Source organism: Physella acuta, unplaced genomic scaffold, assembly GCF_028476545.2.
Source record: "Physella acuta isolate Inbredline_101_S28 unplaced genomic scaffold, ASM2847654v3 ptg000593l, whole genome shotgun sequence".
NCBI classification, from domain to species: Eukaryota; Metazoa; Mollusca; class Gastropoda; family Physidae; genus Physella; species Physella acuta.
Window position 1 is genome coordinate 47286 of NW_026732112.1, and position 25380 is coordinate 72665.

At 36.9% G+C, this 25380-nt stretch overlaps 1 protein-coding gene across 3 annotated transcripts in view; it reads left to right on the forward strand.

The window, feature by feature from the left end:
- The window catches only part of LOC131947448 (serine/threonine-protein kinase MARK2-like), a 102995-nt gene that overhangs the window by 28553 nt on the left and 49062 nt on the right, over positions 1-25380 (forward strand). The window contains exon 1 of one of the 3 annotated variants that reach the window (XM_059308663.1): positions 5898-6030. The exons of 1 other annotated variant lie outside the window; for it this stretch is intronic. The gene's annotated coding sequence lies outside the window, so the exon portion shown is untranslated. Of the gene's footprint in view, positions 1-5897; positions 6031-23557; positions 23640-25380 lie in introns of those variants that run through there. One more of the 3 variants, XM_059308662.1, reaches the window with a different exon arrangement.

The following is a 25380-nucleotide window of genomic DNA, read 5'->3' on the forward strand; positions in this document are numbered from 1 at the left end:
GGTTGGGTTAGGTTAGGTTAGGGTTAGGGTTAGGGTTAGGGTTAGGGTTAAGGTTAGGGTTAGGGCTAGGGTTAGGGTTAGGGTTAGGGTTAGGGTTAGGGTTAGGGTTAAGGTTGGGGTTAGGGTTAGGGTTAGGGTTAGGGCTAGGGTTAGGGTTAGGGCTAGGGTTAGGGTTAGAGTTAGGGCTAGGGTTAGGGTTAGGGTTAGAGTTAGGGTTAGGGCTAGGGTTAGGGTTAGGTTTTAGGGCTAGGGTTAGGGCTAGGGCTAGGGTTAGTATTAGGATTAGGGTTAGGGCTAGGGTTAGGGCTAGGGTTAGGGCTAGGGTTAGGGCTAGGGTTAGGGCTAGGGTTAGGGTTAGAGCTAGTGTTAGGGTTAGGGTTGTGTCTAGCTTTGGTTTTGGTTTTGTGTGAAGTTTTACGCTAAGGTGGATGCTTAGGTTTTGGTCTTTTTCTTAAGGTTTGGATTAAAGTAGTATATAGGTATAAAATTCTAGGTAGAGTTAGGATTTTAACTTGAGAGGGGGGGGGGGGGGTAATTCCCCGAGGGGGTAATTGACAGGGGGGTAATTGACAGGGGGGTAATTGCTCCGGGGGGTAAATACGGGGGGGAAATGTCCGGGGGGGAATATCCAGGGGGGTAATGTCCTGTAGCCCTGTAAATCACAATCAGAATCTAAAACATATCAATATAGTTAAACTTAATTCACAAGCAAGCAAACGAATCACTAACAGTCAAGTAATCAGCAATTTACGACAGTTTGGATGACAAGTTTGTCAATTATTTTCTTGAACCCATCAATGTGCAGTAATCGGTCTATTTATTTGGTATTCCCTTTTATGTTTATGACCCTTGCATCTCAAGCAGAGTTTCTTCCAGGCATCTCTTCGGGGGGGGGGGGGGGGACAAACCCCCCCCCCACCGAAAACTTTTTACCGCCCCCCCCCCCCCCCGAACGAAACGAAATTTATATAATTTATAAAGAAAATATATACTTTTAACAGTGTCCACCCCCCCCCCCCCCGAAGAAAGTCTACCGCCCCCCCCCCCCCCGAAAATTTCAAGTGCCCCCCCCCCCCCCCCCGGAGAAAAAAAGTCTGGAAGAAACACTGATCTCAAGTTCCTTAGACACTCTGATATGCAACGAGTCAGTCTTGTTGTACGTGGACGGTGACGCCCGACTGTCTTTGATTTCGTTCTCTAATGAATGTCTCACCTCGTCATCCTAGTTGAGGCTATCAAATATAGTAGTATTTTAAAACTAACAAGTCCAAGGATTTTATTTTTTATATAGTAGCCTCTTGGTCTGACGGACCTTATGGTCCATGTCGCATTGCAAATATAATGATTTAATGAGCCTATATAATTATTTCGAGACTATTCTATAATTATGTATTCTCTGTTGTTTCTATTCAACATATCTACAGACAGTGAGGTAGACAGACAGACAGAAACAGATTAACAGACGTTACTGCTAAACTAAAATGTGTAATATAAGAAAAAGTCACTGTTACCTGTAGCAAAACATAGGGAAGCTAGCAGTAACGGACCGAATAAAGCCATGTTATCTCCTTTTAAAGTAAACAATCCAAGGTGGTTGCTGTGTTCAAAGGCAGTGTAGACTAGTGCTATGTCAATTATTTTTACTTTTTTTTGGCGTCTGTAAAAGTATTGATACAGCACTTTCTTGCGCGTCTCTACTATTTTTAAGCAATATTTTGCTATTGACGTCATCAGTTTTAGTAATCTAGAAAATAAAATAAGTCTCGTTTCGACTATATAAATACGAAATGTTACCTGCAATAGATGTTGTTTTTCCTTTTGTTTTTTTTTTTGTCTTTAAAGAGTGTTCATTTACAAGATTAAGTCTATAAGTAGTCTTAAGGTCCAAAACGGGAGGGAAAAAAGTAGTTTAAAGGTTTGTGGATATTATACACTACAGTTTGATTAGAAATAGACAACTTTTAAGAAAGTCATTCCCAAAAGCACTGTTGGTATTGATTATAAACACGTTTTTGTCAATTTTTCCCTTCATTGCGGCCGCAACGGTATTTTAAATATGAAACTGTATCGACACTTGATTCTCGTTGCTAGCTTTATCTTGGTGTTTGGTTTATATCGTCGTTAGACGATACATTATTGCAAGCAAAAACCCCTAGCCTCACAATAACCCACATCTCCGAATTTAAGAGTTTAAGTAGCTAGTTCTTGGAAAGACCATAATGGACACATTTTCCTTGCTGAGTCGCAATAAATCCAATGGTCCCCAAACAGCTTTCATTTTAACAAAGTTAAAGTAACTATAATTTTCATCGATTGCCATATTTTTAAAATAGTTTTTTCAAAAATTTAGTGTGATTACATAGGCTTTTCAAGCCTATTCTGCTGTTTTTTTTAAATACAACAATTAAATACTGGTTACTATTGTTTTTTTCTATTAAAAAAAAATATGATTGTTTTAAAATAGAAAATAAAGCGGGAGTGATCTCCTCCAGTGGCGTAGCGAGGTCGTTTGACACCCGGTGCGGCACTTAATGGTGTCTCCCTCCCCCCCCCCAGAGGCGTAGCGACCCTTCCCGACAAACTTTCAAATTTTCAAATTTTTGATTTGCACCCCCCCCCCCCCTCAAGTTTTTCTCTATATATTTTACTATTTTTGCCTTGGTGTCACCCCCCTAAATGGTGTCACCCGGTGCGGTCCGCACCCCCCCCCCGCCCCCCCCCCCTCCCTACGCCTCTGATCTCCTCTGAACTTTCTCGAATATTCTTAGATAACACGAATGGGGCTGGTAACTCCAGTGCAGTCAAGATTTAGACTTTAAAAAAAATCAATTTTCAAATACTGAAAGTTTTCAAACCTATATAGATCTACACAATTCTCTTCAAGGAGGGACAAAGCGTGACAAGACGTATACGCACGCCGAACCTCCCGCTTCCTCGACTTTCTCACCATACCATATCGCTACCACCCCCACCCCACCAGTCTGGTGAGATGTTTACATTCGTAGAACCGTGTGGAATTAGTGACGGCTATTAGGGGCAGATAATTGAGCTTTTAAACCATTTGAAACTAAAAGGGGAGTTAAGAAGTTCTGCTTGATCTTTCATTGTCGTCTGTAAACTGTCGTCACAGTCGTCTGCTTTCACGGGGGCGGAAGAGAGGAAGGGAGGCAGCGTAATCGTCCTTCTGGAGCTACTGAGAGTGTTTTAAAGCAACTGCGCTGACCCGCGCCGTAAGCATACGCCGCTATTTAGTTGTTTTATTTTTTACTTTTCAGTATTTCATAATTTGCGAATTCAACACTACCCTCCCTCCCCCCCCCCGCCCCTCCCGGCCCCCAAACATTAGAATCCCGTGGTGATCTAAATTTGAAAGAAAATGGCTGGTAAGCGAGATACCTCCCTAGCCAGAAACATCTAGTGATTCATCAAACAAAGCCACATAGAAGTATTAAATTTTAAATTACAACCCATTGTCTAAAAATATTTCTGAATATCCGACACACGTCTTTATATTTTTCCGATACACCGTTAATAGAGCCAATCGCTTAATCGAAGTGGTATCGTCGATTAACCAGAAACATGTACGAACAAATTCTCTAGCCTAGACAAGGTTAAAACCTCGCCCATTGAAAGTTTATGCAGATTTTGAAAAAAACCCGATTACGTAGGTATAGGTTACATGTATGTACCATTAGACCCACGCGGCTTTATCGTTTTCACCTCCCACCCCTAAAACAGCCCCCCCCCCCCCCCAGGATATCGAAACATACACACACACACCTGCCCAGCGATTAGCTCCAAGCCTTTTATTCCGGCCCGGAGGTGGGGCAAACAAATTAGCAAACACGCATAAACTTAAGGGCTTTTGGTTATCTCGGCACCCGTGTCTGGCACCGTGGCTCGATAAACAAATCGGTCAGGGGGGTGGCGCAACGAGGGTTCGTGGCGCGGCAGAAATAGAGGGGCTCAGTGCAGTGGTGTGAGCACAGGTCAACTTGAGTATACACAGACACACAGACACACAGACACGCACAGACACACGCACACACACATACACACGCACGCACGGACACATACATATACATACACACATATGTGTATATATATATATATATATATATATATATATATATATATATATATATATATATATATATATATATATATAAATATATATATGTATGTGTGTGTGTGTGTGCGTGTGTGTGCGAATAACTATTGAAAGTTCTTTACTATACAGATAAATTCTCATCTTTTAACAGTGCATTTGTTAGTACTTAAAGTTAAATCACAAATAAGTGCTTGTTGTGTTTTCTAGGTGGTATGCACAGGTGCACGTATAGACGAGAACACTAAACCAATATAATTATGTGGATGTGTGCACATGTATATTTGTACATAAATATATGTATAAATATATATATATATATACATATATATATATATATATATATATATATATATATATATATATATATATATATATATATATATGTATATATATATATATATATATATATATATATATATATATATATATATATATATATATATATATATATACGTGACTGTATGTTTTCCTTGCTAGTGAAAGTGAAGGTCAAGAGTTGTGAATATCAATCCAACGCCTTCGATCTATGTATTAGAATCAATAATTGGCTTTGACGTAGTAGTGTGCGGCTTATCCATAATGAAGGCTAGCCTCGATTCCAATCTGTAAAGTAAAAAACCGCTTTAGAAATAAATTTGTACGCTGGAATGTAATTTATTGACTGTGTTTAAGTTACTTAAAAGTGTTTTTGCACGCATACGAGAGTAGGTTACATTTATGTTGAATTAAGATCGAATTACAAAAATGTGTATGATGAAAAATATTTGGCAAGTTGAAGCCACGTTTTCAAATCCACTTACATGTTGTTTTTTTTTTTCAAAACGCTTGTTATATATAGTAGGGAACGGTATTGTGTAAAAAAATTAAAGCATAGGTTTTAAAAGTAGAAAAAAATGTAATTTAAAAAAAATTAATGAACGTTTAATTTTTTGATGGCTGTTTTTTTTTTTTAATTTCAAAGCCTTAATAACTACTTAAAAACAAAAATAAAATGCACTCAAGCACCCTACAGATCGGATGAGATGGCGGGAAGTGTGTTTGTGTGTGTGTGTGTGGTGGGGAGGGGGGGTTAGAGCCCCATCACGAACCACCTAGATCCGCCTCTCCTCTAAGTTGTGCAGTTGTCTTTACTTAAACTGTAACTACACCCACTAATATCGAAAACAAAAACCTTGCATTTAACCTAACCACAATCACTTAGTTGTTCAGATACAACACCACCCCCCCACCCCCTACTACACCATTCACGATAATTAGTCCATTCTCTCACCTCAATAATTGATTGTTATGATTGGTCTGCTTAGCTTACAGCCACATTCTTTAACCTAATCAAACTTTTCAATCACTCCACACCTTCCTCCCTCTCTTTCCCCTTCTCCGCACGATTTCCTCTTATCATAAAATTCTAGCCCCTTCCACACCCACCCCCCCCCCACACGTCTCACTTAACCCCCCCCCCACGCGTCCCACTTAACACCCCTCCCCCCTACCTTGACCTTTCTTGATAACCCAATTGCAAATTAACCCTCTCCCGCTTCTTTTTTAATTTCACACCATTGTACCTTACCTCCCCTTTTATTTTCTCACGTCCCACGAGTTAACACCCCTTGATTATTAACTGGCAGTGGTCCCCCCTTGTTAGCGGTCGTTGTTTTGTTTAGATTTAGTCCCAGCTAGGTGGACTAAGTACTTAGACGGTGAGAACTTGCCTTGAACCTAACAGCTGGCCATTGGTTTAGTGTTCTCGTCTATACGTGCACCTGTACATACCACCTAGAAAACACAACAAGCACTTATTTGTGATTTAACTTTAAGTTCTACCAAGTGTACTGTTAGAGTATGAGCATTTATCTGTATAGTAAAGAACTTTCAAAAAATTATTCACACCTCGAGGTTAAATATTTTACTAAAGACATTCGGTAAGTTGTTTTTATTTTTTCGAATTTAATAACAATCATGGAACTTTTTTTTAGGTATATGATACCTAGTGTTTTATTTCAGATACTTTTTTTTCTCTGGGGGTCACTTGAAATTTTCTCGAGGGCTGGGGGGGGGGGGTACTTACAATTTCGATGGTGGGTGGACACTTGTTAACGTATATAGGGCCTATTTTCTTTATGATTATACATATATTTTTTCTATTTTCTACCCGAGAATAGGGCTGTGGACGTGTGTGTGTGTGTGTGTGAGGGGGGAGGGGTGAGGGGCGGCGGTTGAACCCATTTAAGAGATGCATGAAAGAAACTCTGATGTTACCTGAAACAAATACATATCACCTCAATCCTAACAGGCTATCAAACTAGACTTAACCTAGAGGATTTACTCTCTCTCTCTCTCTCTCTCTCTCTCTCTCTCTTTCTCTCTCTCTCTCTCTCATACATTGTTAACATTTACATATACATTGGGTTTGCAAAGCGACGGGCTGTTTGTGCAAAAAAATAAAAAATAGCAGATCTGTTCTTTGTACCGGAAAAGTTTTCAATTATTCCATGACTATAACAACAGTGAAAGACATCCGGAAAAAGTTTTCAATTATTCCATGACTAAAACAACAGTGAAAGACCTCCGGAAAAAATTTTCAATTATTCCATGACTAAAACAACAGTGAAAGACCTCTCATGGGAGTTTGTTTCCCCGAACTATACATCTTAATTGTTTTCTTTCTTTATAGCTTCGTTTGCTTTCAATTACGGAAAGTTAATTAATGATGCTTGGCTGTATAATTTTTTCACAAAATCGATAATGCAGGGCATATTACCTTTACTTCCAACTGGTACAATGGTTGCCAGTGTTTCTTCCAAGCATCTCACAGAAAAAAATATTTTTAAAATATTGGATGATCATGCCTATGAGATATATTGACCGGAATATTTTGTCTGAAATTATGTGTCCTAAGATAATTTGTCATGGAAAAACTGATAGATATTATCGGTACAGTAAAGGCGATATCAGTTCTACAATCAACAAGCATATTATACCTCTCTAGGATGTTTTATTTTTGCGTTGTTGAATTAGTTGGAAATCTAGCCTATGCTAATACATCTAATCAAGCCTAAGGTATTATAATTTTAATCAAGCCTAAGCTAATACATCTACTAATCAAGCCTAAGCTAATATAATTTTAATCAAGCCTAATCTAATACATCTAATCAAGCCTAAGTTAATATTTTATTTAATCAAACCTAAGCTAATACACCTACTAATCAAGCCTAAGCTAATACATCTAACCAAGCCTAAGCTAATACATCCAGTCAAGCCTAAGCTAATACATCTAATCAAGCCTAAGCTAATACATCTAACCAAGCCCAGTCCCCATAATCTAATCAAGCCTAAGCTAATACATCTAACCAAGCCCAGTCCCTATAATCTAATCAAGCCTAAGCTAACACATCTAATCAAGCCTAAGCTAATACATCTAATCAAGCCTAATCTAATACATCTAATCAAGCCTAAGTTAATATTTTACTTAATCAAACCTAAGCTAATACACCTACTAATCAAGCCTAAGCCAATACATCTAACCAAGCCCAGTCCCCATAATCTAATCAAGCCTACGTCATTTAGTCACGTCTAAGACATCTGAGTGGATGGGGTGACCCGTGGATCAAAACCGAGTCCGCTGGAGATGTGTGGTTGCAGCCCTTTGCTCCCCAGGGGCCACAAAGGAACGATGATGAGATGAGAAGACATCTAAGTGGATGGGATTTAGTGGGCATGTTTGTACAAAATAGATCTACATTGTTTTGACATTTCGACACATCTTTTTAGCAACCAGCCGACGTTACCTGACTTTTTAAATTAGCGAGCCCAAGTCATTTCTTTGTTTTAATTTAATTGGTGAGCTAACTTTTGCCCTATTTATAGGCGAGACCATTTCACCGACTCTGTGTCCGTTGAACGTATACAATAATTGGGTTTCGTATAACGAAAGCGATCATACGATCTACTTTAGCTGTCCTAAACGATCGCTTCTAGTTGGAATTTTTTATGAGTCTTCAAATTAAATATTTATGACTATTAACAGTTTGCCGTTTTAAATAGAATAAAAAAAAATAATTTAAATTAAAATAACTGAATAATATTGGACACAATTATTAAAAAATCGTAAATGTTTAATTTTGACAGAAAAGAACGTATGCTTTTAATTTAACGACTGTTGAATTTATTTGAATTTTAACGACTTTAAAGAACATATTTATAGGTATTGTCCCTTGGATATCTATATTTTTCTCAATACAAAATAACTTTGTTGAATATTCAACTTCTATTATTCATAAATATTATTAAACTATGATATACTTTGGTATTTAAGTGTGGCTATTCTAAAGATTAATATGAGTGTAATTTAATATTGTTCAAATATTTAAATGCATCCGCTGTTCTCCACCAACTTACACTTCTCATTTAGAAAACCTATTTCTTAGAGAAAAGCCATTAAATTAGTCAGTGTTTCTTCCAGGCATCTCTTCTGAGGTGCTCAGCACCCCCCCCCCCCCAGAGGCGTAGCGAAGGGGGGTAGGGGGGTACATATGTCCCCGGGCGCCGACCTTAGGGGGCGCCAAAATGGGTTGGAAAAATAAATTAAAATCTCATTTTAGCTGCATTTTTGCTTTATAAATATAAAAAAATATATGACGGTGGGGGTGCAAATCGAAAGTTCGAGGGGGGGGGGGGGTGCAAATCGAAAGTTTGAGGGAGGGGTGCAAATCGAAAATTGAAAGGTTGATCCCGAGGGGGGCGCCAAATTGAAAGCTTGTCCCCGGGCGCCGGGAAGGGTCGCTACGCCTCTACCCCCCCCAACCCCCCCCCCCCCCAAAGAAAATGGAATTTATATAGAAAATATATACTTTTAACAGTGTCCCCCCCTCCAATTTTTTTTAAAAAGTGCACCCCCTCTGAGAAAAAAGTCTGAAAGAAACACTGGTGGTTGCTATTATTCAAGTGTGGATAGAGTTGTTTTATTTTTTTTTTTCAATTTTTTTTTATTCACATGATCATCTACAATGTTAATTAAAAGCTTAAAACAGAATTTAAGTTAAGGTTGCTACACGACGTCATGTATGATCAGATGGGACGGCGTGGCCTAAGCGGTAGAGCGCTAGACTGCTGACCCGTAAGTCTCAAGTTCAAATCTCGGTCCAAGTCAGCAGAACGTTCCCGAGTCCACCCAGTTCTGATGGGTACCTTAACTCATGTCGGGAAAGGAAAGGCGGCTGGGCATCGTGATGACCATGCCTTCCTTTATAAGTTTATATCCCGAGGGGAAGAAACACACGAACTCTACTTCATCTGCCCGATAGGTCGCTAGAGAGGATTCTTTACTTTATATATGATCAGACCGTGCCTTCCCCCCTTTCTATCATTTCCAGCCTTCAAAATAATGTTACAACCCTTTTTACTACCGCACTTATTTTTCCTTGAAATAATAATCATAACAATAATTACATGTTTTTCTTATACATTTATATTTTTATAAATACAAAATACGACATACTTGCCTACCCTTTATCATTGCGTCACTAACCCCCCCCCCCCCACACTATTTTTCCTTCTAGGTACGTGACGTTGTTTATATATAACCTCCCCCCCCCCCCCCTCCGTCCCCTTTATGTGTAGATGGAGTAGAACGCCCTCCAATACAGCATTAAGTTAAGTCAACACATTCTCTCTGTACGCCTCATAAAACCTACCGTTTGAATTATTGACCGGCCGATTTCTATTGACTGTATGGAGTCGCCCGGTCTCAGAGCGGCTCAGGAATTAAACATTTATTGTGGGGCTGATGCTGATAGTGCTCGGCTAACACAGAGGGTGGGGGGGGGGGGGGGGAGGAGGGATATGGGGAGGGGGTGGGTTAAAGGTATGAGTGAAAGTTTTGTCTGTTGTGAGTTTTTAAACCGTAGGTCTGCGGGTTTAACCGGTCTAGTAATAAGTCAGACATTTCCAATAGAAGACTAGTACGGTTTATCCTTCTTGAAAAGACCGACAAAAGACCGGCTTAATTTATCTGTATGGTATAAGACCGGTACAATTTAGACCGGTCAGGAAGAAATCCCTCTTAATTTACATTTACTTGTCCGTCACAAGACTGGCATAAGCTACCAGTCCGGCTGAAAACCGGCAAAATTTTTTAAAATCTGGGATAAGACCGGCTCACTTTACTTGTCAAACCGGATCATCGAACAGCTTGCCGAGTGAATCTAATCGAAGGTTAATGAGCCGGAAAATCACGGCCTAGCATGCTGTCAGTGACAGCAACAACGTGCTGTCACTGACAGCAACAAGATTAATTTATGGCCTCATAAATCCTCGCTTTCCACCCCCGTCAGACAAAGGAAGTTTAGCAGGAGACATATTGTCAGTGGTTCCAATATTGTTAGTGTTAGAGGTTCTCATATTGTCAGTGTTAGAGGTTCTCATATTGTCAGTGTTAGAGGTTCTCATATTGTCAGTGTTAGATTCTTATATTGTCAGTGTTAGAGGTTCTCATATTGTCAGTGTTAGAGGTTCTCATATTGTCAGTGTTAGATTCTTATATTGTCAGTGTTAGAGGTTCTTATATTGTCAGTGTTAGATTCTTATATTGTCAGTGTTAGAGGTTCTCATATTGTCAGTGTTAGATTCTTATATTGTCAGTGTTAGAGGTTCTTATATTGTCAGTGTTAGATTCTTATATTGTCAGTGTTAAAGGTTCTTATATTGTCAGTGTGAGAGGTTCTTATATTGTCAGTGTTAGATTCTTATATTGTCAGTGTTAGAGGTTCTTATATTGTCAGTGTTAAAGGTTCTTATATTGTCAGTGTGAGAGGTTCTTATATTGTCAGTGTTAGATTCTTATATTGTCAGTGTTAGAGGTTCTTATATTGTCAGTGTTAGAGGTTCTTATATTGTCAGTGTTAGATTCTTATATTGTCAGTGTTAGAGGTTCTTATATTGTCAGTGTTAGATTCTTATATTGTCAGTGTTAGATTCTTATATTGTCAGTGTTAGAGTTTCTTATATTGTCAGTGTTAGAGGTTCTCATATTGTCAGTGTTAGAGGTTCTCATATTGTCAGTGTTAGATTCTTATATTGTCAGTGTTAGAGGTTCTTATATTGTCAGTGTTAGAGGTTCTCATATTGTCAGTGTTAGAGGTTCTCATATTGTCAGTGTTAAAGGTTCTCATATTGTCAGTGTTAGAGGTTCTCATATTGTCAGTGTTAGAGGTTCTTATATTGTCAGTGTTAGAGGTTCTCATATTGTCAGTGTTAGAGGTTCTCATATTGTCAGTGTTAAAGGTTCTCATATTGTCAGTGTTAGAGGTTCTCATATTGTCAGTGTTAGAGGTTCTCATATTGTCAGTGTTAGAGGTTCTCATATTGTCAGTGTTAGAGGTTCTTATATTGTCAGTGTGAGAGGTTCTTATATTGTCAGTGTTAGAGATACTTATATTGTCAGTGTTAAAGGTTCTCATAGTGTCAGTGTTAGAGGTTCTCATATTGTCAGTGTTAGAGGTTCTTATATTGTCAGTGTGAGAGGTTCTTATATTGTCAGTGTTAGAGATACTTATATTGTCAGTGTTAGAGATACTTATATTGTCAATGTAAGAGGTTTTCATACTAAGAGTGTTAGAGGTTCTCGTATTGTCAGTGTTAGAGGTTATCATATTGTCAGTAATTTAGATCTACATGTTCTATTAATATTCTCAGCAATAGATGATTATATGTTATTAGCAAACGAAGCTTTTATTTTTCAGCTATTGCCAGTATTAATTGTTGATTTAACAAGTACAAATGGTTTATATAACCAGTTTTAATGGTAGATATAGCCAGAACTAGTGGTTGATATAGCCAGAACTAGTGGTTGATATAGCTAGAACTAGTGGTTGATATAGCTAGAACTAGTGGTTGATATAGCTAGAACTAGTGGTTGATATATCTAGAACTATTGGTTTATATATCTAGAACTATTGGTTGATATAGCTAGAACTAGTGGTTGATATATCTAGAACTATTGGTTTATATATCTAGAACTATTGGTTGATATAACTAGAACTGTTGGTTGATATAGCCAAAACTAGTGGTTGATATAGCTAGAACTAGTGGTTGATATAGCTAGAACTAGTGGTTGATATAGCTAGAACTAGTGGTTGATATAGCTAGAACTAGTGGTTGATATAGCTAGAACTAGTGGTTGATATAGCTAGAACTAGTGGTTGATATAGCTAGAACTAGTGGTTGATATAGCTAGAACTAGTGGTTGATATAGCTAGAACTAGTGGTTGATATAGCTAGAACTAGTGGTTGATATAGCTAGAACTAGTGGTTGATATAGACAGATTTGTAGTCCTCATATCGTCAGGCATTGAATTTATTGTTTTGTCTGTACATATTGAAAGTATTGACAAACAAACTGGCTTGCTAAAACAAAAACAAAAAACGCTGTTCAAATGAGTTTTCCTTTTGAAATTATTTTAAGACTCATCCTAAAAACAACAGCAATAGAATGCAGTAAAGAATTGTTAAACCCACTAAAATATAAAGATATGTTTACGCAAAGTTGCAACGCTAAGTGTAACAAACCTGCTTTAGATTTTGAAAATTGTAGCCTTACAACAAAAACATTAGAACCCCTGAGATCACATTACCACGAAACATTGTGGAACCTCAGGATTTTATCTCATTAAACCCACGAATGCCAGTGTTATTCTACGATTGTTCAAATCTAAAATCCTGCCCCTAACCCCTAGTAATGTTGTTTATCTGGGCGGGTTTCAAGTGATTTAATGGGATTACCATACAGTCAATATTATCTTCAAGTGCCTTGGGTTCTTTTTGATTTTATCTGTAGGCTGGGGGTTGGTTGCAAATACGTTTTAAAGTTTTGTGAGTTTGTGAAAGTAAAGTGTAATGTTCTTAACGGTCAACGTTAGCTATATTTATGTTTGGTATTGGGTTGGGGGAAGGCGTGTTGGAATGGTAGAGCGTTCGAATGCTAACCTGAAAGTCTCGTGTTCGGATCCCTGGCTAGAGCCGTAGCACTTCCTTGAGTCCACCCAGTTTTGATGGGTACCTGAGTTACGTAAGAGAATGTAAAGTCAGCTGAGCATAGTGCTAACCACAGTATCCCTTCATTTGCCAAGCAGTGTTTCTTCCAGACTTTTTTCTCCGGGGGGGGGGGGGGCGGAGACTGGTAAAAGTTTATTTTTTCTGTATATATTTCTTTTTGTTCTGGGGTGGGGGTGGTAGAATTTCTTCGGGGATGGAGGGCGGGGGGGGGGGGGGGGGGGAGTGGAAGAAACTGTTGCCGAGATCACAGACACAGATGAACTCTACTTCACCTGCCCCGTTAGAAAGCGAACTGTACTCGGTTGTTTTTTTTTGGAAAGGATAAAACTTGTTTTTTTTTTATGTAGTGCAGATGAGAGAAGAATTTTGTTTTAACTTAATCAAGATCTGTTGCGTCTAAGCGACATTACAACTACAACAGTATGATCCATATTTCTAGTGAAGGAAATTTCCACACAAATAGATCTCCTGCCATTTAAACAATTTTCTGAAAGGAATTAAAAATAAACAAAGGGGAAAACAAACCCAGAAAAAAAGTGGTGGGAAAACGGACAACTATGTAGTGGTGTGTTGAACGTGAGAATGTACACACAATGGGACTGGGTTAATCCCTTTGTCCGGCATGACGTCACATCTTTCCCTTGGTCCCAGATTTACATAACGCCCCCCCCCCCCCCATACGGGAAAACTGACAGGTCAGTTGTACTCTGTGACATAATCACGTGACTCTATGGTGCATGTTCTCTGTGACTCGGTCACGTGACTCAATGGAGAATGTACTTTGTGACATGTCACCTACATATCGGTAGTTGTAGTTTGACATAGTCCCCTGCCTAACATGTACATGTACACTATAACACTCTGACAGGTTCTTGACACTATAACATACCTGCCTGTCATGTACCTGTGCACTAAAGTGCACCTGTCTGACAGGTATCTGTACACTATAGAATAGCATCCTGCCTGTCAGATACCTTTACACTATAGCACTGTCTCACTGGTATCTGTACACTATAGCATACCTGCCTGACCTGTACACTATAACATAGTTCCCTGCCTGTCAGGTACCTTTGCACTATTGCATAGTTCCCTGCATGTCAGATACCTGTGCACTATAGCATAGTTCCCTGCCTGACCTGTGCACTATAGCATAGTTCCCTGCCTGACCTGTTCACTATAGCATAGTTCCCTGCCTGTCAGGTATCTGTACACTATAGCATAGTTCCCTGCCTGTCAGGTACCTTTACAGTATAGCATAGTTCCCTGCCCGACCTGTTCATTATAGCATAGTTCTCTGCCTGTCGGGTACCTGTACATTATACCATAGTTCCCTGCCTGACCTGTTCACTATAACATAGTTCCTAGCCTGTCGGGTATTGCTACATTATGACATGTCATTGGGCTGGAATCTTCCAGTGCACTATGACATAATCCCATGTCTGAAAAGATTTGAACTCGGCAGGTTTAGGTTAGCAACCATGCGCTCTCCCTCCCAACCACGCCCTGATGTAAATACCCTACACCTAAACAAAACTATCCTAACGTAACGTCACTTTAAAAGCTTCTACTGGCTTAGTTTTAAAATGCTCCTTTTAGTTTGAGTCGTTAAATGTCTACCTAGTTTGAGCTGCATACAAATAAAACAAGAGACATTTTTTGCAAAAATCTATTGCCAATATCGTTATGATTTTACAATGAGTCTTTGTTACTTATGTTTTAATAGTCTAGATCTCGAGGTGGTTTTAATGGTTTTATAAAAGATGCTTTGATCATTTATCGATCACAGATATTGATTGGAAATGTTGGATGTGAGTACTGAGATAAGTTTTTATGTAAACAAATTGGCAGACAGGAGAGGGTCTGACACACTGTGGCACTGACCGATAACCGGAAGGCTGTCACAGTGACACACTTACAGACTGACAGGCTAGCAGACGACAAAAGAACTGACACATTGACAGGCTGACACGGTGATAGACTGGCAGACCTAACGACAACAAAAGGACTGACACGCTGACACTATGACAGACTGACAGACTGACATACTGACACACTGACACACTGACATACTAACAGACAAAAAAAGGACTGACACTCTGACAGAAAGACAGAATAACACACTGACACACTGAAAAACTGACAGACTCTGAGACGTTGTCAACCACACAGGAAGACAGCTCGTCGATTGACATGTGACAGTTTGCTACAGACAATACAGACACATATTTGCCAAACAAAGACAAACTGACAGACGGTAGACAACAAAGGGGGACTGATACACTGACAGACGGACAGACTGATAGACACAATGGGGACTGATACACTGACAAACTGACAGACTGATAGACAAATAACGGCATTCAGTCTAAAAAAATAGATGAAACATTGATAAATGCTACCATGATGACGTATTGCAACACTGACAGACTGACAATAAAGTGACAGATAAAGGAATTGTTGACAGACGTACAGTCAGACATATTGACAGATATGGGCTGCAAGGTTATTTTTAGACATTTTTTTCTCATGGGGGGGGGGGGGTTGGGGGGGGGGGGGGTGTCGTTTGGATCGTACATGGGGGTGAAACGGAAATATTGATTTTCTTTTTAAATGGCACGACAAACTGAGAGTCAAAGTGACACATTTGTAGAAAAAAAAGACAGACAAACAGACAAACTAATAGACAAACTGATGGATAAATTTGCAGACAAGCTGACAGTTAAAGTAACACATTTGCAGACAAATCGACAAACTGACACACATACAAACAAACTGACAGACAAACTGATAGAAAAACTGATAGACAAACTAACAGACAAACAAACAGGCTGACAGATAAACGTTCAGACAAAAATGGCAGACAAAGTGACAGACAAAAATGGCAGACAAACTGACAGACAAAAATGGCAGACAAACTGAAAGACAAACGTTCAGACATACTGACAGACTAAATGACGAACTGATAAACAACCCCAGAATTGCGCAAAAACCACTTTACTTATCCAAATTTTCGATCAAATCGTCTATCATCCCCCCTCCCCTCCTACACACACATATACCCCCACACCCTCAACCTCAACAGACTTAAAACAGGTCACACTGAGTTAACGAGAATCAGAACACCCAGTTCCTTCTACCCTTCATATCAAGTCTAGCACCCACCACAACTTACATACACATAAAACTAGGTCTCCCTACGTGCGATACTTGTTCCCCACCCCACAGCCCCACCCCACTGCTGTCAATCACAGACAATCACAGACAGCCCCTGACCACGAAAACAACTTTTCCTCCTTTGAAATGGCTTTTTCTCACTGCGCCGCTAAATGCTTTATCATGTTAAGTTTTCTTTTCTTTTTTTTTATTCTTATGCCCGGCTGTTCCAAAAAAAATGTTCGTTCATTGATCCTAAAGGTATTGTTTCGATCTATCGGTGTGTGTGTGCGTACGTATGTGTGTGTGTGTGTGTATCTGGGTGTATATGTTGACACAGGAAGAAGAACAGGAGACGGATTTTGGTGCCTGGTTGTCACTTCTGCACGAAAGGAAGGTCACCGTGACACGAATATGGCGGTCAAGTCATCGACTTGGATAATTAGGGTCATGTAGGGTTAACGTTTAGCTTTTTTATCGGAGTTTGGCCTTGTAGTCAGTAAAAAATATATAGTAAAAATGTATAACTACGTATAACTACACACACACACACACATACACACACACACACACACACATATATATATATATATACATACATACATAATTATATATAAATAAATAAACTATATATATATATATATATATATAAATATATATATATATATATATATATATATATATATATATATATATATATATATATATATATATATATATATATATATATATATATATATATATATATATATATATATATATATATATATATATACATACATAATTATATATAAATAAATAAACTATATATATATATATATATATATATATATATATATATATATATATATATATGTATTCATATAAATATAAACACCCATCCACCCAAACACACTCATACTCAAGATCAGACACATACACGAGCACTGGTCATAAGAAAATGTCTTCAGAGACCAGCCAGTTCAAAGATTCTTTGGTCTCTTAGAAACTGTACTTTAATCAAGGGTATTGTTGATAAAGCATAAGTAGACGGACTTCGATAGTGCTATGGTAATGATCGAAGATCTTGCTTTAAAGCAGGGATGTAAATTATATAGACCTTCTGCATTGAATGCATATCTAACATCAATCGCACCATCAAAAACCCCATACACACAAACAGACTTGTTATATTTTCCTGTCTACCAAGCGGACTGATGTCTACATGTTTTTATGTACGTGTCTTCTAGTTGCTAGGCAACGATAGGTAAACAAAGGGAAACCACTGCCGCTTCTCACAATAGAACTTAATCGCCCAGGCCTCTCCCCCATGCAATGTTAATGAAGCAACTCGTTTAATTAACCACGTGACTCGACGCGTCAAGATTTCGATTCAGCCGGTAGGGGATTAATTGAACTTCACCTCATTAAAAATTTTGATTTGATTAGAGTCGGCTAATTAATAGCGGCTTTGTGCGCATGGGAATCTGCTGGGCACGCAAGGACTAGGTTGAGTGTGTTGAATGGTGTTTGGTTAGGAGAGGGGAGAGAACCGATTGAATAGAGATAGATCAGTAAAGAGATGCATGTATGTACTTTAAAATGTGTGAATCTATCTGTTCAATACGGGTAAAAACTTACTTTTTTTGATAAGGAAAAATATTGTTTACATTTTTGTACTCTATAATGTTTTTTTCTTAACACTAGTAATTAAAAAAGTAAAAATAAACTCTGGTGAAAATCGATATGGACATTAATTATGCAAAATGCTTACACGTTCTTATGTAAAGAAAGAGAAAATACAAGTCTAAATCATTAAAACAAATATGTTGTGATAACATCAACTCATGTTAACTTAAACAAGTTGTGTTTAATAAACTAAAAAAAAAACAACTTACGAGCATAAAAAATAAATAAAAATATCGTCCTTGTGATCAGACAAAAGATATAACCTATTCATGACGGACAAGAAAAATAAACCGAAAGATCAGCATAAAATGTGTTAATTAAATTAAAATCCATGGCATGCTACTAGTGAGTAAAACAATATATAAAAAATAAATAGGATCATATATATATATATATATATATATATATATATATATATATATATATATATATTATATATATATATATATATATGTATATATATATATATATATATATATATATATATATATATATATTTATATATATATATATATATATGTATATATATATATATATATATATATATATATATATATATATATATATATATATATATATATAAAGGGCCTATATATTACATTCATTCGCACAATCGATAGTTGGCCCCATAGGTAGCTACGCCTCTAGGTCACTAACCCCTGACCTTCAAACGTGAGAGCTGTTCCATTCAACTCACATCGTGAACAACAAAACATAAACTGACTACTTTTATCGTTTTGTTGCTGATAACGACTTGACCACTCTACCTGTAAAGCTTACTATATTCTATAGATACGATCTTAACGTTCATCAATGATCGATCATTTCACTATACATTTTAATAATAATTGTTCTTTTATTTTAAACGACACAATACCTGTCAATCAATGACGTTGTTTTGTTTTCTTCAGGGAAAATTTTAACATTTCATTTCCAGAATCTCGTTGTATATAATTGTTGCTTCGTTTTCGTTAAATTGCAAACTTATAAACAAAAATTGTTTGTCATATAAAAGCTAAGAATATCTTTTTACGAACTAATAGGAATTTCTTTATAAACCTATACTTAAAACACGATTATTGTGACACTGTGTTAAAAACGTGTCACAATTACGTCGTACCTGAGATTAAAACTAAAATTAAGTTCCTTATAGTTAATTAGTTTCTTACCATAAGTTTAATGTACTGCAAGTTTAGTTTATTTGTTTCATTCTATAGAAACAAAGAATAATTTATTTATTATATTTTTTTAAAGAGATCCAACGTACAAGTTTTATTAACCTATTTCTTTTTTAAAATGTCCACGGATTTGAAGAGGGCATACATGAATGGTAACACTCAATCTTTACAAATCATAAACCCTACACAATAATATGAGAAGTGATCACAATTCTGGCATGACACGAGTGTTGTCCCCCCTGAACAACACAAATAGTGAGGTGTCACTTCCACCCCCAAATTTACATAGCAAGTAAACTACAGACAAATAACGTATGGGTTAGGTTAACTTCTAAAAGTTAGCGTCGGTAGTTGGCTGTAGTTAAACAGATTCTTCTTTTGTGTCTGTACTGTTGTTTCTCCATAATGGTGTTTTGTCTGAATACTGTTTCTATCCTGTGTCACCTTAATGGTGTTTTCTCTGACAATATCTGTGTACCTTAATGGTGTTTTCTCTGATACATCTTCTATACTGTGTCACCATAATGGTGTTTTCTTTGATCACCTCTTCTTAACTGTGTCGACTCTAAAGTGTATTATTGGATCTACTGTAATGTGTCTCCCATTTTGTTTTCACCCTACAGTAACTTCAATACCTTTCTGCTTTAATGTGTCTTGTATATTGTGTCTTTTATGTTGTTCCTTATAAATTAAGTCTTCTATGTGTCCTGTATTAGGTGTGGTCTATTGTGTAATACACAGTGTGTCTCATAAGTGTGTACCACCCTAGTGTATTTATACACACTACAGTTACACAGTACGCAGTCTATCAATAGTGTCAACAACACAAGGGTCCTTAACTCTGCACCCCCAGCTGAGCAAGTGCAGTCACTCCAGAACACTTCATAATTTTTATTTCACCAAGATAACAACTTTTATTGTATTTTATTTTTTTTTCTTATAACACTTCCGGGTTCTGTCTTTTTAAATTAACAAAATTTTATGTCTTAGAAGTATGCGTATTCTTTATGTTTTTTTTGCAAGATTTTGAAAAAAAAACAAATAATGTTTTATATGTGTACATTAAAACTTGCCTTGTATTTTGTGGAAAAAAAAACAAGCACCAAAATTTTATTTCATTTTTTATTCTGAAAGAAAAAATTCTTCTTTCAGAATCCTTTTTTTCACTCTAGTAAGTAAAGGTAGGTCTTTCGGTGTAGACACCTGCCTCACTTTGGTCTACTTACAAAAACTCACCTGGAAGGTTTTTTAACGCAGTGTTCTGTGTGACTTGTGATCACGCGGTATGCTATCTATAGAAAAAACAAAAACAATGGCTACTGTTTGACCAACCACTGTTCAGTAAAAACTGTTTGAATATTAATACAATTCCTGACATCATAAAATGCTAACAGTTTCTCTAAAAAAGACACTATTTTTTTACCAATCTTCACTAACTTTTATAAATATCAACAAAGAAGACGTTGACTCCATACATGACCCATTTTATTTCTCTTTTATTTTTATCACTATCGTGATTAAAATAATAACTCTATTTATAACTTTCTGCAATTTCCGAACAACATTTTTTAGCCTCTGCTCCTCAATTGTTGAACCGGACGACTTTCGTCCATCGAATACCTAAACTCCGTTAACCCTTTGCCCCCTGTTTTAAAAAAAGCCTAAAAACAATTCCAGAAACGAAACCTCGACTTCCTATGCACCAATGGACTTCCTGATGTCGTCTGCCAAAGTTTGCGTCGAAATTCCGTCGGACAATCTCCCTAAATCTGACTTCACTCCCCTTTGTTTGTGTATGTGTTTGGTTACCTGCACTTGGCGGTTTGATTTTAGCCCTTAAAGTCAGGCCGCAGCCAACAAAGAACGAAGGTGACTTAAGATTAAGTCAATATATCATGTTCTTGACTTCGGGGGTTAAGGATTATTTTAAACCACGGCTGTTGTATTTTAGCGATGTCTCTAGTACAAATATATCATTTTATTGGTGGGTTGTTTTTATTCCAAGAGTGTAGGCATTTTTCAAAATAAACTCTTAACATTTTTTTTTATTTTCAAAGGCTCTTACTTACTTCAGCATTTTATGTTTTCGATAAATTACAAGCAATATGGCATTTTTTTTTTCGTAAGCTTTTTACTTAGGTCTTTGGGTTTGTACTAAAATCTTTTAACTCAACGTATTTCACATATAATGAGAAGGTTTTCACTTTCCAGAAAAATGTATTCCGAAGACAACCCAAGAATAAATTATTATCTTTCTAATTAGATGTTAAGTGTGTCATATACGTTAATTTAAAAATTACGATAGACTAACCTTTGAGAAAGCGTGGCCGAATGGTATAGAGTTTGGCTGGTATCCGTAAGGTCTCGGGTTCAAATCTCGATTCAGAATTGTGATTGTAGAACGTTCATGAGCCTACCCAGCTCTAATGGGTACTTGACTTACGATGGGGAAAGTAAAAGCGGTTTGGCGTAGAACTTCAGATGCACCGATCAAGAAACATATAAACCCTACTTTATCTGCCCAAAAGATCGCTAGGTCTAAGGAGGAACTCAACTTAGATTTACTATAGAATAAAAAAAGAATAGAAAAACGGAATCCATTACTATTGATAGTTTTATAATTTTTATCAGACAGATGACGTAGGTGAGTTGTGTTCACTGATGTTTTCACGCATGGCAGCTGAACACAGATCTTAACAAACATAAAGGGGCAGACAATTGACTTTTAGAATTAAGATCTTAATTTTCTAATCGGGTTAGGGTTAGGAAGAATTATTTTTAGCCATAAGGTGTCTTGAATGAACCATGATGGAACGGGGAGGGTTTAATGTGCTAGTCAGAAAATAATAATTTAAGATTCAATCCGTGTGAATGCAATATTAAATTTGGTGTTGAAAGTTCCTTGCATTGGCAATTACGTATCAAAATAAATGGAAATTTAATAAAAACGTAACATTATTTATAAACTTGGGATCAAATGTGTATTGCTAATCATAAAGAGGACATATCTTAACATTGATGTTTGGTTATGAAGTTAAACGTTGAAAAAACAACTACTTGTGTTAAAAACCAGTTTAGATTTAGATCAAATTTGTTTTTTATAAAGTAGCTTAGTTACCAACATTGTTTCTTTCAGGCATTTCTTCAGGAAATAGGGAAACGTGTTCTACCCCTCCCACAATCTAAATCGAATTTATAAACAAAATATTTACCAGTCTCCCCCCCCCCCCCCCCCCCCACCATAACGTTTCAAGTGCCCAACGGAGGAAAAAAATGTGTGAAAGAAACACTGGTTACCTACCAAAACAAAACAAAAACCTTAAACCCTGCTGAAGAAATAAAAGGTGTAAAACAGAATAATCTACAACTAAAAAACCAAACAAAGCAAGATAATCATAAACTACTGTAAGGAGTGTTTTCTGAAACGCCTCTTACAAAAACAATAGCCTTAATATATTATCATAATATCCCTTATCCATTATAAGTTGTAAAGCATACATGTCTAAAAGCTTGGACCGCTGATGCTAAATATAATTTGTTCTACCAACACATGGACATACGGCCACGCCTAGTAAAAAAAGACAAACCAAGTTAAACCGCTTTGTCAGCGAAACAATTGTATGCACTAAAAAAATTACTGTAAAATAAAAAAAAAACAGTAAAAATTAAGAAGCGTCATCATTACAAAACAAAAATTAAAAAATTAAATCATATCTAAATTACTATAAAATTTGATTTGAACGTATACAATCTAGTTAAAACAATATTTTAGTAAATTAAATAATTGCAAATAAATTGTCAATAAACTCTTATATTTAAAAACAAATACTTTAATGGTTCTAAATAAAACTTTCAAATTTTAAATTTTTACAGTAGTAAAATTAAACGCCGATTTTTTTTAAACCACTGTATCAGGGAAGCCGAAAACTCACGCAAAAGCAGCACTCTTCTGTTTTGTATTTACCAAACGCCGAGGGTCGGTCTAAATACGGAAACAAACATTTGTTTCCGTAACGCACCGCTACAATTTCGTCAGTTGTCGCATGCAGGGCTACGCCTATTCCACATACCTGTTGCGTCTATTTTCAGAAACTGGGTCCTAGAATTTTCATACACCTTCTCTAGAGCCGCTCTGTCCTTTATTTGTTATCAGGGGGAACAACGCTCTCCCAAACAAACCCCTGGTTCTATTGTGGCTGGTCATTTATCACAAGCAAACTTCAAGAATTGTTCTTCTTTTTATAGACCGATGCTAGGATTTCCCTACCAGAACTGGACACGTGTCTATTTTTAGTTGAAGTTTCCGAATTATTCTGGTCCGTTATTTTGGTCGAGTAAGACTCCAGGGCCCCGTATAAAAGAAAGGTGACGGGACTACAGCTGCTAGTTTTGAATACGTGTCGGATAGCGTTTAGCATTGTTAGGTCTTTCGTTTCTTCAGCGATAGATTTGCATTGCGGTGCCTTCAGCTGCCTCCAACAGTGAGTAGTTATCTCAATGGTGTTTTGAATTCGATTTCTTGTGATTGGATATTACTTAATTTCTCACTTTAAACAATATTCCTTATAAAATATTTTAAAATATATTGTGAAAAAAAAGTGTTTAAAAAATTGACGAACGTTTGTTAGGCACTAGATATCAAGCTTAGCGATTTTTAATAACATTAAATATTATGTAAGTTAGTTACTTCCTTTTTAAAAAAAAATACAAAATAACCAACTGATAAAGTTTATTACTACGTTTCGAAATAACAAACTCATTTGAAAAGTTAAGTTTAATCAATAAACAAAATACAGCATTCTATCGTCCTAAATTTTTGTATCGTGTTCAACGACAATTTGTTTCAATATTTGACAAATATGTAAGATCTAGAGGATTTAAGTTTTCCATCGGATAACGATAATTTTCCTATTGAAAAGCTCACACCTTTTTGCTTCTAATGCGATACCTATCTGACTTACACTGAATTTGTGGAATACTTGTCTTAGAGTTTACATTCTGGGTTTTTAACTGTCGATCTTATATGAAACAGCAACTTAAATTATATTCTAAAACACCGAATATTTATATATATATATATTCAAATCAATAAAATAAAATAATTCTATTTATAGTACTTAACTCATATGCAAACCCGTTAGTCTTGAGTTCGAATTCGGGTTCAAGCCCACCCAGTCCAATGGGTACCTAACTAATGCTAGGGAAAGTAAATATGGCTGGGCATAGTGCTGACCACACTATCTCTTCATATGCCGAGGTCACAGAAACAAGTGAACTCTACTTCACTTGCCCCATGGACCGTCAGGTTCGAAAGGTAACTTTATATAAATGATAATAAATTATATAAAAAAAATAATTCTTTAAAAATCCGTAAGGCATCGTTTGTAAAACTGACCAAGTTGATAAAGTGATGAACAGCAACTAACTTTAAAATGAACACATTTTTGTTGGTAGTTGAAAGATATCATTTGCTTCATTACTAGGGTAAAATAAAACTTAATTTTCAAAAGCTACTGAAACCACAGCTACAATAAATTAGCCATGCCATAATGCCTCACGCAGCACATCGTAGTGCTAACTAACCTCAGCTGCAGAGGCGTAGCGAGGGCGGCGGGGGGGAGTGGGACATATGTCCCCGGGCGCCGACCTTAGAGTCGCCAAAATGGGTTGGAAAAATAAATTGAAAGGGTGAGGGGGGGGGGTGCAAAGCGAAATCTTGAGGGGGGGGGGGGGTGCAAATCGATCGAAAGTTTGTCCCCGGGCGCCTCTGCTCAGCTGCTTGTGGCTCCGAACTTTGGACTGTCGGAGTTAGCTCTCCCTCCCGACCACGCGGTCCCCTTATCGAACCTAACATTAGGTTTTGATACACTATGCTATGTACAGTCTAACAAAATTAATTGATTAATTAATTTGGTTTTTTTTTTTGCGTACGTTTTAAACAAATGAGACTATGCGATATTGTTAACGTGAATATTAGAATACTATTAAAATGTGTTTTCAGTTGAAAAAATAAAAATGCAATTGCTTGTGTGTTTTCTTATAGCAATACGCCAGCTATTTTTTGAGACGTATGATTTATTTTTAGACTACATGCTTCTATGCCAAAGCATACATATTTTTCTCTATTATTATTCGCCATATTATTTCGGGTATCTATTTAAGCTGAGTCGGCTAATAGCCATAAAAATATTTCAAGCCATTTTTTTTTAAGACTTTCGAAAG